We start from the raw sequence: 16,244 nt of genomic DNA on the forward strand, positions 1-16,244 counted from the left end.
AATTATCCCCATGGCCTCTGTTTGAGTGCAGGAATATTGGAATGAGGTAATAAATGGAGATCTGGCCCAGAACCAGTTTACAATGAGTCCACTGGGTCTGTGGCCCCACCTGGTGGTCATTTCGCCAGGCCCAAATGTATAATGGAAACAGACATGCTTTGTAGTTTCATAACCCTGCAGTGGTTCTTGGCTTGGAGTAAGACTGGCATCATGCAGAGGGCCAAGAATACTCCGAAATGAATCCCTTTCATGACCAAGACAATGAATCAAAGCTGAAATGATGTCTTGGGGAGAGTGTCAAATATTAGCATCATCCCTAAAGAACCAGAGGATTCAGGGTGAAGCCCTACGGTGTTACCTTTCACTACACAAGTCTTGCCCCTACAAAATGCAGCCAAACCCAGTGGACTATGGCAGAGTCAACCAAGTAGAAGTCCCACCTGCAATGCTGTACCAGACATGGTATTATTGCTCAGTGAGAATATCTTGGCCTTAGTGCATGTTACATATGATTTAACATTCATTCTTCTTTGGAATCCTTTTTTTTTGAACTAATTCCGAGTGAACTTAAATCACCATCTACAGCTGTATGTACATCTAAAGGTACCCAGAATGTGTAGATAGGACTTATTTTTCAGTTATATAATTAAAGCTTAATAAATGACATTATAATCATAAATTATCTATATGACACTTATTTAGCAAACTCAGTAACTCAGACATGGCCAAGGATCTGCTAGGAAGCAAAACTGGGCTCCTTGTGAGTAACTAATGATCGCTAAGTTCATGTGAGCTCTGCTGATTCTGCTTCTGCTCAAAAAGGATCAGAAAGCTTATCTTCCCTTTCAATACATGCAACAGGTGTCCTCCCTTCTGCTCACTCCCCTGTGCCCTCTGCGGCTCATCATCTGTTATCTACAAACCTCCCAGTCACCACCTCTTCTTTACATTTCCTGTTTGGTTCCCAACCCTGGGCCTGCTGTGCAGCAACTGTCCCCTTGGTATTTCCAGACCACTTCTCTCCCTTCTTTGCTGGAAAGCCTCAGGATCTTTAGGGTGATGCTGTTGGACCTTGCATTCCATTCTCTTTGTCTTTCTCTGCCCCATCATTCTGGAGACTTCCTTCTCATAAACAATCTGTCCAGTGCCCTAGCTTCTTGGTTCTTTAACATTCCTACTTGCAATAATCTCCCCCTCTAGACTCTGTCCTCTCCCTACTCTATTTCCATCTTTGCTCAGTGGACTCCCTCTAGTAGCACTTTCCAACAGTAGTACTTTCTCAGGACCTCCAATGCCTGAGGTCGCCATTTTCTTCAATGCCCATCATTTCTCTCATACCTTCATTTCTTCCCCAGATTACAATCTCTGGCCCATCACTATAATCGTTCGATTATATATACCCTCAACTCTCTCCTCATCCCATCCTCTTCTCCATTTGTCTCTAAAAACCCCATCCTCAGATAAACCCAATTATTGAAATCTGTATTTGAGCAACCGAATATTGCTGGAGAAACACACAAACATGCTGATTCTCACTTTAAGTGTATGACCACAACCTTCAGAGCCTGGCCCTTCACATTTATCCTCCCAAATCTTCCCTATCTCATTCAGTGGTTAGGTATCATCCTGGATTCCTCTCTGACACCCACACTCCCCATCTAGTCCATTCACAATCCCTGTTGACTCAACACCCCGAACATAGTTCAAATCCAACCATTGTTCACCACCTCCGCCACCACCCATTTCTCTTTCTGTGACTAGTGCAGTAGGCCCTTACTGATCTTGCTGCCGTACTTGCCTGCTCATCAGTGACTAGATAGTCTTTTAAAGATGAAAATGGGATTGTCACCTCAGGCACAAAATCCTCCATTGGCTTTTCATCATCACCCTTTAGAACAACATCCACTCCTGCCCTGGTCTGTGGAGCCCTTCATGATCTCCTCTCTGCCTTCCTCCCCGACCTGACCTCCCTTCACTCTTCTACCCCCAGCCTGGCTCACGTGCTCTCCTGTTTTAACCTTCTTCTTGTTTCTTGAGCACTTCAATCTAGTCCTAGCTTCACGATCCTCACACTTGCCATTCCTTCTCTCTGGCACGCCCTTGTCTCCGGAACTTCACATGACTGGTTATCTTCCTTTATTTAAGTTTCTGTTCAAAAGTCACTTCCCTGAGCATCCTGTGTATTAAAGCCCCCTTTTCTGAAGTAATTCACTATCTTTTTACCCTGTTTTGATTTTCTTCATTGCACTTGCCATGTGTTAGATTATGTTAAGGGTCCTTTATGCATTCCAAGCTGTTGTGTTGTCCTCTCCTACACTGACACTGGGCTTGGCCATGTGAGGTGCTTTTGGCCTTTGGGACATTACAAAATGTGACCCAATCATCAGCCCGATGAGTGCTTACATATTAATGGCTTACCTTGCTGGAACCCCAGCTGCTAAGGGAGGAAGCCTGAGCTAACCTGTTAAAAGGCCACATGAAGGACAACTGAGGTACATCAGCTGACAGCCCCAGGCTCCAGCCACCCAGCATGTGAACCCAGCAACACCACATGCATCTGAGACATGTCATTAGAGTCAATCTGTCCCCAAATGCCAAACCCATGGAATCATTAGCAAATAAAACTTGTCTTAGTCCACCAACTATTGTGAAGGTTTATTATGCAGCAGTAAATGATGCACATTACTATCTAAAAGTATATCTGTTCACTGCAGGTCAACCCTCCTAAAATATAAGCTCTGTGAAGACCGGTACTTGAGTACAATGTGGTCCCCCAACCTCATTGTCTGGCCCAAAGAGGCTTGCAGAACACATTTGCTGTTGAATGAATGAACAACCTCTCCCAGAGCAGGCTAATCTGGATGCTCGGCTTTCACTAAAATCTCTCAATCTGGTCCAGGAGGAAGATCTGTCTCTTGAATGTCTATTCCAATAAACCACTGCACATGACCAACTGAAATGCAACATCTTTTAAGCGGATGTTATTTTTCCTCCCCAAATTTGTCCAAAATTTTTTCCTCAATTCCATATTTTAGTAATGGTACAAATATAGAAGCAATCTTTGAAAGGATTGTAATGATAATTAATTTTATGTGTCAACTTGTCTAGACCATGGTGCCCAGTTGTTTGGTCAAACACCAGACTAGATGTTGCTGTGAAGTTGTATTTTTAAAGGTTTTATTTATTGATTTGGGGGTAGGGAGTGGAAAGCATCAACTCGTAGTAGTTGCTTCTCATATATGCCTTGACTGGGCAAGCCTGGGGTTTTGAACCAGCAACCCCAGCACCTCAGGTCGATGCCCCCTCCAGTGAACCACCACAGGTCAGGCTGAAGTTGTATTTTCAGATGTAATTAACATTTAAATCAGTAGACTTTAAATAAAGCAGATTATTCTTCATAATATAAGCAGGCCTCATCAAACTTGTTGAAGGTCTTAAGAGAAAAGACAAGTCCCCTAAGGAAGAAGGAATTCGGTCTCCAGATTACCTTCAGACTCCAGACTGCAACATCAACTCCTGCCAGTTTCTAGCCTCCCAGCCCACCCTGCGAGTTTCTGATATGCCTGTGCCCACAACTGCATAAGCCAATTCCTTAAATCTCTTTTTCTCTCCCCCACCCTTGCACTCTTCTCTCTCTCTCTCTCTCTCTCTCTCTCTCTCTCTCCCATCTGTTCTGTTTCCCTGGAGAGCCCTAATACAGAGATTATCTTTGATGATCCTTTGTCCCTTGCTCTCCAACATTCATTCAGTCACCAAAGCCCCCTGATGCTTTGTACAGAATGTCTCCAGCATCTACCCTGTCTTCTCCTCCTTGTTTTGGTGTAGGCTCTTAGCATCTCTCACCTGGACTATTACACATTGTTAGCCACTCTCTCTGCCTCAACTCCTTCCAATCCACTTGCCACTCATCACCAGGCTATCTTTCTATGATAAGAATCTGATCATGTCACTTACCTCCAAAGTCTCCTTATCACCTACAGAGTACAGTTTAAACTCTTTATTATAACATGGAAGCTCTATAATATCAAGCCAGTATTATTATAGTCCTAGCTCCATTTCTCTTACTCCTCTATAAATACCCCAAATTATGTCTATATTTAACTACAGATTCTCAAATATACCATCCCATTTCATACCCTACATGCTTTTGCACATTTTGTTCCATTTGCTCAAAATGCCTACCTGTCATGAAAATGTTGTGACCTACTTTTCAAGTCATATATTAAAGGTGCTCTTTGTTCTAAAGCTGCCCATGATGCTTGGTCATAATTTTAAAAGTCTTTTCATATGTATTATTATATTGAAATTAATGTATGTTTCTGTACCTCCCAAAAGAAAAAGGGCTCTTTAATTGCAGGGACTGTGTTTTATACATAATTAGATTCTTTGTCCTGTCTTTTGTTTACCTCATAATAGCCTCTTGAAAAATGTTTGCTGAGTTCATTTTTTAAAAAGATTTTATTTATTGATTTTACAGAGAGAGGAGAGAGAGAGTGTGTGTGTGCTTGGAGGGGTGCGGAGAGCAAGCAGTATCAATTCATAGTTACGTCACTTTAGTTGTTCACCGAGAGCTTGTCGTATGTGCCTTGATCGGGCAAGCCAAGGGTTTTGAACAAGTGATCTCCGAGTTTCAGGTCAATGCTTTATCCACCGTGCCACAACAGGCCAAGCTGTGTGTTACATTTTAAGTCTTTCAAGGCAGAAACCGTACTGTTGTTTATCTGTGTATCACTCAGGGCTCCTCTCATCAGATCTTGTACATAGATAATGCTCAGTCTAAAAAGGTTGAATTAAATAGACAAGTTTTTGTTCTCTGGAGAAAATAGAAATATATTTCATTTCCTGTTGCTACAATATTTCAACCTTTATTACATTCCCATGCTAAGTGCTGTTGCAATGATTTTAAGCCAAACAAGAGTACATGCAAAGAAGAAATCTGAAGGTCACACAGTCTTGGGGGAAAAGAAATGGAAGGGAACTGTCTTTTAAAATATTTTTTATTAAGAATTTTTTTTCTATTCTGTCATTCAGTCTTCTGAAAATTTTATTTTATTTTTTAAACCCACAGGAAAGTTCAAAAACAGTACATTGAACACCCAGATACCTTCACATAGATTCACCAACATCTTGCCACACCCATTTCCTCTATTTCTGTCTCTCTCTATATATGTACACTTCCCTTTTACTGAAACAGATGGCTGCTCTCATGGCCTTTCACCCCTAAATGTCTCATTTTGCACCACTCAGGAGAAGGGTTACCACACCTAAAAAAAGCAATACTATACTAATTCAACAAAATCATTTAACATGCAGTATGGACTCAAATTTCCCTATTTGTCTCCTCAAATGTCCTTGATAGCTTTTTTTTTTCTATGACCCAGAATCCAATCAAGTTTCACACGCTGATTTAACTGCCACATCTCTTTATTCTCCTCAAATTCTTTCTGTGTTCTTGATGTCACACACTTTGAAGACCCAGGCCAGTTGACCAGCAGACAGCCTCCATTCTGGATTCCTCTGATTTGTCAGGATTCGATTAAGGACAAATGCTTCTAAAAAGTTTTCTTGTGTTCGTCCCATGGCATCAGATCAGGGAGCTCATTAGATCCAATTGTCCCACTGCTGGCAATGCCAAGCATGATGAGAGGCAGATAAGGAGGGGCCTAACAGAGCTCTCCAGCGCCAAGCCCTGCTGGGTAACACATAAGTAAACTGTGAGGTTGGGTGAATGCCTTCTTCCCTACAATCTTTTTCCCGATGACTCCCATTATTCATTGATAATCATTGCCTGAATCAAGTATTTTAGTGAGAGTTACAAATTGGTGCTTTTGTAAATCTGTAATTTATTCTATGTTTATTAGAAAAAGCAAAGCTTTTCCTCTCTTTCTCTCAAATTACAATGGAATTGTGATTTTCTTTTTAACTCAATGTGCTATAATCATTTACTAAGATTATTCAGTGGGATTTAGATTTGATTAGTGAGGTCTCTTTCAAGTGGGCTTCTGTGTCCTTTTGACATAGAGTATGAATAATTGCTAAACATTTTGCTTTCTGGTACATAAAATGTTCCTAACTCAGACATAGTATCAGCTAACTCTTTAACGAGCCTTACTCTTTTCAATAAGAAATAGTCAGAAACCAACACCTCGTCCCCAAGTTAGCTCACTGCCATGGGGTACATGGATTCTAGACTCTTCCAGATATCAGAGCTAGACTATCAAGTCAACTTCTCATACTTCATGATAGCTCCAACTTAAATCCTACACACCACAGCATTCTTCTTTATGCCCCTCATTCCATGTTCTACTTCCCTTCACTGCAAACCCTCATTAAGTCCAGGAGCAAGAGGTGAACACAGCCTGAAGACCTGGGTTTGGGGTTTCTCGCCTGTTGCGGTGACAGAGAGAAGGCAAGATTCCCTTACCAGTTAGTTGGATTGTACCCCAGAGTAGCTGGCTGCCAGGCTTCTTAGAGTGAGCAAAGTATTTATGGGAAGGAGAGGACTTCTCACAAGGGAGGGCAATTATCCAACTGAACAATATTAAAACATTCAACTCTGACCCACAGGAACCTACCTGTGGACTTTTCACATAAAATCAGCTTTTGAAGATTTCCTCCTTAAGAAAAAAGTAAGGACAAAGCTGCTTTTGTACTTTTCTCCATGCAAATCACATTTCCAACAAAAAGCTCCTTGATCCATCACTGCTGGAGAAATGTCCCCTTGAGCTAGTTCTGCTGAACAGAATTTTCAGTGGAGTGTTGTGGTTAAACCACCCATGAATAAGACTGCTTTCACTTTCTGACTCTGCACACTACTGAGAATGTTTATGAAATTCTATTAGTAAACAAACTTTGATATCGGTTGTAACAATTTTTCCATGTGGTACGGGTCTCCCAGTATCAGACTGGCCAGTCATTACAAAACAGCTGGGCACAGAACCCAGATTCCCATGGAGATGCTGTCCCCTTAGGTCTCAAAAGCATTTAGCTCAAGTACCAGTATTTCCCACAAGTCTTGAGAATCAGATACTATTCCTGTTTTTAATGAGGAGCAAACCAAGACTCAGAGAGACTGTGTTATAACAGAAAGTCAGAGAGCTAGTATTTTAGTGAGTCTAAGATACCATAGATGTTAAGGCGCATTTATTTCATTCTCAGGTATGTTAACGTGGGGAGGAAGGGAAGCATGTCTTAGAATCCGTGAAACAGTGGCTAGCGTCTGGAGGCTAGGATCAAATTCAGATCTTCCTGACTATGAAACCACGCTCCCTCCACGTGAGCAAGAGTTAAAGGAAGCAGAGCAAGCAGGAGGGGAGAGCCAGGATCCCAGGAGACTGAGAGGACAGGGAAAGGTTTCAGACTCTGAGCAAAGGCATGGATGTGAGCGTTTGCTTAGAGAGGGGGCTCAGTGAAGAGCTAATCCAACTACAGCCAAGTATTCAGAACAGAGAGCAGTTAATCTTCCTAAAAAGAAATAAAACTTTTAGAAAGCAAGACTATCACAGGTAGTGCAGATTATTTAGGTTTAGCTGCTCTAGGTAACTGGGCATCGTTGTGAGTGCTTGGGTGGGTGTTACACATTCAAAGCTGTGCTTTACAGGAGGTGTGTACAAGGTGGATTGGAGGGGAGAGAGGGATGAGGCTGCTGCAGTTCAGACAGGCACCATGTGATGAAGCTTGAATAGCTATGGTGGCCCTGAGACTGGAGAACTGGGTTATAGGCATGGGGGGATATAAGAGGAAGGATTCTCAGCAGTTGCTGACAAATTGGAGGTGGATGGGGAGTCCATATAATTTATCATCCAAACCAGGACAACTTTGAGATAGAAAGCAAAGTGCTATTAAGAAGCATATCAGACAACAGGCATGAAACAGGACATGGTGGGCAAACTTGATATGTGGTTACTGCAGACAGAATGGAAAGACCAGAAGCAAAAATTATTTCCATTATTTCTTGCTTTGGAGACTATGGGTTTCTTACTGTAGTTGACAAGGGAGTTGTTAACTCCCATTTCTTGTCCAGGAGGGTCTCTTTTTTATCTCCACCTGTCCTTCCCAGTTGGGCTAGTGAGAAATTAAACATCCCCATATGATATGGATTAAGGAACAGGCTTAATTCATAAGCTGTGTGCTAGGGCCAGGGTGGTTTCTGGGATCCACTATGGTGGACATTCCTTGGGAAGAAGCCCCACTCTCCCCTCCCACTCTGTCCCTTCTGTTCCTTATAGGGCAAGATCAAGAACAACCTCATCAACGGGGAACAAACTGAAATAGTACACGGATGCCAGCAGTCTGCAGAAATTGTCTGGGAAGTCCAGCGGCCTCGCATCTAGGGAACTGGAGGGCCCATGGGAAGCTGGCTTTGGAAGCAGGGACCTCTGCACTTGTGGGACCTGGAGTGCGTCTTCTCTTTGGAGAACGGAGAAAGGCCTTCAGTCCCAGCCAGAGCCTTGTCCAGGCAACTCAGAATAAACACCCAAAGCCTTTTTGTTTTGTTTTGGTTTTTTGTCAGATAGCTCTTGTGGCACCAGAGGACCTGGTTGAGAACAGGAGTAAATACAAATAGTGCAGAGAGAAACCATCAATTTTTAATAAACTTGCTTATAAGCAAATATAGCAGGTCCTCAAATAATGTCATTTTGTGATGATGTTGATGAGAAAAAAAAGAGATGCCTGTCCAGAGCTACTGTCTATGTGGAGTCCTCACATTCTTCCCACGTTTGCATGGGTTTTCTCTAGAGGCTCTGGTTCCACCCACATCCCGCAGATGTGCACGTGAGGTGAACTGGTGTGTCCCCACTGCCCCAGTCTGAGTGAGTGTGGGTGTGTGAGTGGCCCTGTGATAGAAGGGTGTCCTGTTCAATGTGGGTCCCACCTTGCTCCCTGAGCTGCCCGGAGAGTCTCTGCTCACTTTTGACCCTGAACTGCAATAAGATGGTTGGAATATAATGATCTTACTTGTTATTAATCTTTCTTAAATGTAAGTATGGCTAGCATTTATTTGAATGTTTAATATTAGAAGTGTTTTGGATCTTTATTTAGAAGTTTGGTGATTTTGTGACCAGAAATATGCCATAGGAACTTAACTCTTGCTTATATCATCAATTTACCTATGGAAAATCGGTTTTGTTATATATTGTTTAGTTTAAAGTTGCACTTTCCAAGAACCTATCAATGATATTAAGTGAGGGCTTACTGTAGATAGAACTTTAGACTATATTAAATATAAACTTATTCCTTGAATGGTTCAGATGGTAGTTGAGTCTTGCAAAGCTGAAGGTTCCCCATCAACACAACTGGCTGTGCAGTAAACACCTGTCTGTGGCCATTGTGCATGGTCCAAGAGGGTGGTCACATGTGACAGACTGACTGCACGTTCCTAACAGGGCCTGCGGCCACTAGCCCAGCTTAAAGGGTCACCAGGTTTTGTGTCTCATTTCTAATGAACTAAAATTAGTAAGAGGTGACAAGGCAGATACACACTTTAAAGGGATGTTTGTGGGATGGAAGTGTCACAGCTATTCCATTGTATTCCACTAATCTAATTTTAACTTAGAAAATACCCTGGGGACTAGAGGCCTGATTTGGAGGCCTGGATTTAGTTAGAGACAGTCCAGTTTCACTCCCATGATGGCAGTCAAGCGGAGTTCCGGGGCCCTCAGGAGACTGGTGTTTTGAGACTATCACTTCCTCGGTAAAAACAAACAACAAAGAAACCCACAAATTTCAGGAACTCTTCACAGCTCACAGGATTGTGTCTAAATTAGTGACTGATACTTGAAACCCTGTTCCATATGATCTGTTTTTCCAATAGTCCTTGCAGTCAGTCTGAGCTGGCCAGCGCCTCTGAACTCACCCCGGCCTTGCCCTCCACCAAGTTCACATACAGGCTGCTCCTCCTGCCTGGATCCACCTCTTGTTCACAACTCCTGCTGGCCTCTGAGCTGCAGACCCCTGTACCCAACAGCCTAACTGACATTTTCTAACATGACCCAAATCAGCTCCTCTTCCTCTCCCCATCTTAGCGAAGGACAAGGAAGAAGTTCCAGTACCTCTGCCAGGCTCGATATAATCCACTGTGCACAGGTACCTTCCTAACACACAAAGCAGGCCACTTCCCCCCTCTGCCAGCTTACCAATGGCCCCAAAGCTCAAACCTCTTAGCAGCACAGGGGAGGAGGCCCTTTCCAGCACCTGCTTGCTCAGCCTCTGTCCTCTAGCTCAGACTGCTCCTGGTTCCTCCGAAGGCCAGGCTGGTTTATCCTGTCCCAGACCGGGCACACATTCCCCATGCCATTCACCCAGCCGCCTTCTCCAGGTTCCTTTTCCCTTGTCCATGACCGAAGCACCATGAGGGAAATTAGCAGGCCTGCTTGTCTTACTATGTATAAGCCCCACAAACAGTCTTTAATGAATGTTTAATGCTCAATGAATGGAGAAATAAGGAATGAATGAAACTAAAGTACAATGAGGCAGAACCAGGACGATAAAGAAAACAAGAGGCCGCGGACTAGGATGTTGGTTTGCCACCTCAGGAGCTCCCCTGGGTGAAATTTGAAATGGGCCCCACTACACAGAAGGCAAGAAGAGACAGAAGAAAGAGGCAGACCATCCAGATTGGCAGGTGACAGGTTTAGTAAGCAGGGGAACTTAACTAGGCTTGTCTTAAGCAGCTGCGAGACGAGATCTCTGCACCAGCCTGCCAGAATCATAGGGGTGTATATAGAGGCTTTAACAGGGTTTAGTCTAGACCAGGCATGGCCAACGTATGGCCCGAGGGCCGGATTCGGCCCGTGTAATGAGTTTATGCAGCCCGCGATTAAATTTTTAATATCCTCCACTACTTTAAAGTCTCAGCTACTCAAAAGCGGAAGCGTCTTTGATTATTGGAAACAGAGATATTTAAGAAGATAGTGATACGTGGAAAAGAATTCCGTGTGTGACTAATCTAAGGTTAACTTCCAATAACTGGTCGAATAGATTCACGATACTTCTTTATTTTTTTAAAAAATTCCATTATAAAGATTTACAACTTTTGTACTCGTCTGTACTCAATATGAACTGTTTGACGTTTAGCAGCGATGTGAAACCCACATTCTTTTAGGTGGAGTTTGCCAGTGTGCACCCAAGGTCAAACAATTGCTTATTTTTGTGGTCAAGTGTGCTGAATCAAGTGGCATTGTTGCATAGACAATAGCTGCAGTTGATAACTGAAAACGTGTCCAGGCTGTTTGCAAAACGAAATAATTGTTTTATTTGTGATATAACCCCTTCAAGCTCATTCTATTAATTAAATATTGTTTTGATTGATTGCGATACAGTTTGGATATTTATACGGTATATAATTATATTTTTATTAAAATATATTTTTATTAAAATAATATTGTATATTGAAATTTTTTCACTCACCTTTATTCATAAACAAATTACATAATAAAATTTTGTTTACTTAAATGAATCATTTTTGTATTTAACACTTTTTAATTTTAATATTTCATCCAGCCCGTGAATAAAGTTTTCTTTCTACTCTGGCCCGGGGGGCAAAACTGTTGGCCACGCCTGGTCTAGATGGTCTCAACAACACCTTACTCTCCCAACCTGCGTCTCAGGAAACAGCTCCCACTGCGGGAACGGTAGATGGAACGTACATTCCAAAGATGGGGAGGAGGTGAGGAGCCTAGGATTGTCTGGGTCCAGCTGGTGGTTCACCTGGCGGTCATGTCCTGTCTATGAACTCCTCCAACATAGGACCAGAACAGTGGCTAGTCTGCTGATTCAAGTGTAATTGCTGCCTGGTGGGAAGGGGTTGGAGGTTAATATTCTGCTGTCAACCTTGCTGATTTTGTGTGTGTGTGTTGATGTGTGTGCCTGTGGATAGAGAGGTAGTACCTTTGCAGGATATATTCTTATTGTAATATGACTCAAATTCTCTCTAACTAACCACGCTGAAGCCTTTTGAAAAAGCTCTTTTATTAGTGGGCAATACCTAAATTGGGAACACTGCTGGTACTTGAGTGGCCACCATCTTGGTGTGAGGTGGTTCATTTCTGGTAAGCACCTCTCTTACAGAATGCTTGTAAAATGTAGACTATTCTAGTTTGCATATTTAAATTCTCCTTCTTTTTTGGGAGAGAGGGACAGGAAGAGAGGGAGAGGGTGATAAGCATCACCTCATAGTTGCTTTCACTTTATTTGCGTATTGATTGCTTCTTGTAGGTGCCTTGCTCAGGGCCAAGCCAGTGTCGCCTTGCTCAAGAGAGTGACCTTGGGCTTTTCATGGCAGCAACCTTTAGGCTCAAGTTGGTAAACTTTGGAATTGTGTGGACGATCCCCCCTCCCGGCTCAAACCAGCAACCCATGCTGACAAGCCCGCACTCGAAGCCAGCAACCTCAGGGCCTTGAACCTGCGACCCCAGTGTTCTGGGTCAACTCTTTATCCACTGCACCACTACCAGTCAGGCTACATATTCCAGCTCTTATAAGCACAACAGATAGTCAGCCCCAAATAGAAATAGCCAATCCCTTCTGATAGCTGGGTCTTAGAAACCAGGTACAATCTTATTTTCTATTTCCTCCACGTTCCTGTTGTGTGATCTTCCCATATTTTGTGCCAGTAGTGAACTATCTAGGTTCTCTCGGCTCAGTGACAAGAAAATTAGGGAAAGGAGTAGAAGATAAGGTATGAAGAGGAGGGCAGAATTGCTTTTGTAAAATTATCAGCACAAAAATCATCTACCTGTAGGACTAATAAACAATGCAACGTGTACACATGGCTTCTTGCATTGAAGGGGTCTTGGACCTGCTGAAGAATTCTAACATGAAACACTTTAGGGAGAAAAAGAATACTGAGGCATTTCCCTCTCATTCTAAGGCTTAGCTTAATTTTTTCTATTCGGCCTCCTGGAGTGGGAATTAATTATTCATTATTTTTCTCTCCTATTACAAGCTTTTCAGCTACTTTGGAAGGGAAAGGTGAGTGGCCTCTTTTAAGAGCTCCTATGTGTATTTTGCTTGTCATTGCTAAAGCTGTGTTATTTCCTAAACTGTCTCTTAGATCCACACACTTTTGTGTCCTTGTTTTCCTCAGATATACATCGTCAAATCATCTAGGTCATTAGTGTTCATCACTGTTGCCAATATTCAGATATGCAAAATTCAGGAGAGAACCTTAAACTGCAAGGTTACCCACAGGAGTTTTAAACATGACATGTTCTTGAAAGTTGAGGACAAGGTTTATTTGAACCATCATTAGTATTATTTTTATGTAGTCTTAGCACTGAATAAATTATTCAAGCGTCACAAAGATAATTAGACAAAGAGAAAACACTCAGTAGCACCCATTTATATATTTATGCTAGGGTCAAATCCTGTGACATTATTCCTTTGTCAGTATTGTTAGAGGTCAGAGATGAAAAGGACAGCTTAGAACAATTAGAAGTGTGCACCTTTTTATGCAAAAACAGTTTTGTGTAGCATTTTTTTCCTAGTCATTTTCTCTTTTTCTTTTGAAATTAAAGTTAATGGGGTGATCCTGATCAATTAGAGTATATAGGTTTCAGTTGAACATTTCTATAGCATTTGGACTGTTGATTGCATTATGTGCCCATCACCCAAAGTCAAATCATTTTCTGTCACCATAAAAAATATTTCACATAGTGGTGGGTAGGGAGATTTATCATGAAATTGAGATACTAAGGGTTGCAAACCACATATAATAAATGGAGTTTAGCTTTTCCATGTCTTGGCTGTCAACAGCTTTTACGAATTCAACAGATTCTGACAATAATTAGAATTCAAGGGGGTGGAGGAATGTGAAAAGTCTTGCAAACCTGCTTGTGTGTGCCCTGATCAGGGATTGTGTCCACATGCTGGGGCTGATGCTCTATCCAGAAGCACATCTGCACTGGTTTGGACAGTGTCTGGCTCCTCATCTCTTCTGCCCAGGATCCTCCCTCCAGCTGTGGAGTCTAGTGACAGATTTTAGAATATTGCACTCCCGGGGCTGGATCCAGTGCTAAATAAAGGCCAGATTACACAATAAAGCTTCACTTATCGTTTAGAAACTCCTCCACGAGGGCCAAGAGGGGGCATCAACACCTGGGGAAAGACAGTGTTTCTTTTGTGCTTTGGGATGATGCTCCAACAAATTGAGCTATCAGCCAGGGCAGTTAGTCTTTCTTTTGTAAAACATCAACATCAACAATAAAAAACTTCACACTGAATTGTTTGTTTGTTTGTTTTTTAAGTGAGAGGAGGGGAGATTGTGAGAGTCCTGCATGCCCCTCCACAGGGATCCACCTGGCCACCCCTGTTTGGGGCCAATGCTCAAATCAACTAAGCTATCCTCACTGCCTGAGGCTGACGTGCTCAGACCAATGGAGCTATCCTCAGTGCCTGAGGCCAATGCTGGAACCAGTTGAGCCACTGGGGCCAATACTGGAACCAGTTGAGCCACTGGCTGCAAGAAGGGAAGAGAAGCAGATGGTTGTTTCTTGTGTGTGCCCTGACCAGGGATTGTGTCCACATGCTGGGGCTGATGCTCTATCCACTGAGCCAACCGGTCAGGGCCACCCTTAATTGTTTCCACATTGTTTGCTTATTGACTCCCTGGGTTGTCAGAGGGATTCTCTTCAAAGGCAAGTCAGAAACCCCAGAGCCCCTGCATTGCCTTCACATTAAAACCCAAACTTCTCTCCACTAGTGGATCATTCAAGGCCTTTATGGTCTGCTGCAGATATACAGAAGGATCTGTGCACCTCCACCTATACCTCCACACCGTCTCTCTCAGGTTGATCTCCCATGGAGATTACTGCCCCTCCCCTCCAACCTCTACTTTACTTCTCTCATCCTTACAACTCAGGGCAGATGCCATTTATGTATTCCAAAGTGCCTCCTGAAACTTGACTCCTCCACTCCTTCCCTAATTTCAGATGCATGATTTAAGTAAGGCTCTTAGCACTGAGTGATTTTTTTCTATTGCAGTGGTTTTCACAATTGTTATTGGCCCCTCCTTGGGTTCCGAGCTATCAGTGGATGGAAGCCATATCCACAGAACTTAGCAATGTGTTGGAACCATAGTAGGTGCTCAATAAACCTTCGAGTGAACTCGAGGAACACACTCTCTAAGGCAGTGGTTCTCAAAGAGTGCACCAGGGCACACTGGTGTGCCCTATGATATTCCAGAGAAATATGTGCCTGTTGGGGACCAAAAAACCAACAGGGTTTTGGGAGTTTAGATTATTGGGGGACAGAGGTTTGGGGAATTGGCTGTAGCTGACAGGCTGCCCAACCCCCTGCCTCACTTGCCTGATTAGGTTGCAAAAGGCTTTTAAGCTGTGGTGCTGGATTGTTTATACTATCTCCCATGTTCTCCGGAAAGACTGGAGGCGAGTTTCTTCTATCCTTTGTTTGGTGTAAAGTTAAGATGATATGTATGGTGGGGTTTTCTACGCTCAACACAAGAGTAAAAAGAGAGGAATTCTTCAATGTGTTGATGAGGAAATGAGAGTTTGCCTTTCAAATATATGCCCAAACATTGAAGAAATCGCTAGGACACATCAGGCTCACGTTTCTCATAAACACAAGAATGAAAAAACTTAACACATTTGCGCCGGGACCTACCAAATTTACTAAATGTTACTAAGAATGTATCTCTCTATATAAAAGATAACTTTTTTAAATTTTTTTTATTTTTTAACCCCTCTTTTTTACAAATTCTAAAAAGCATAACTCAAAAAATGTAACATAAAGATGTTTTTTAATGTCAGAATAAATTTAATTTTGTCATATTTATTTCATTTAATTACCATAAAAGCACGCTTGGACTTTATATATATTTTTTAATACTTGACTTTAATATTATAACATATTTCTCAGAAATTTGTATATAGTGTGCCTATGATTATTTGTAGGATTTTAAATATGCCCTGACTTCAAAAAGTTTGAGAACCACTGTTCTAAGGTATCGCAAACATACAATAAAGTGCACACATCTACAACATACAGGTCAGTGAATTCTTACATATGTATACACAGAGGGACCACCCATATGAGCATTATACAACTTTCCCCAGAGGTTCCTTTGATAAAAGGCCTTAATTGTTCTGGGGTTGAGCCCTACTCAGCTGGTGAATGCAGGCTGGTTGCTAGTAGAAGATTCCAATAGGATGTAAGATACCTTGATTCATTACAGGTAGAACGCTTAGGATGGAGGGATGGGCATTTTTTTCTAGAGAAAAGCAAGA

Source organism: Saccopteryx leptura, chromosome 1 (genome assembly GCF_036850995.1).
Source record: "Saccopteryx leptura isolate mSacLep1 chromosome 1, mSacLep1_pri_phased_curated, whole genome shotgun sequence".
In the NCBI taxonomy this organism is placed as follows: Eukaryota; Metazoa; Chordata; class Mammalia; order Chiroptera; family Emballonuridae; genus Saccopteryx; species Saccopteryx leptura.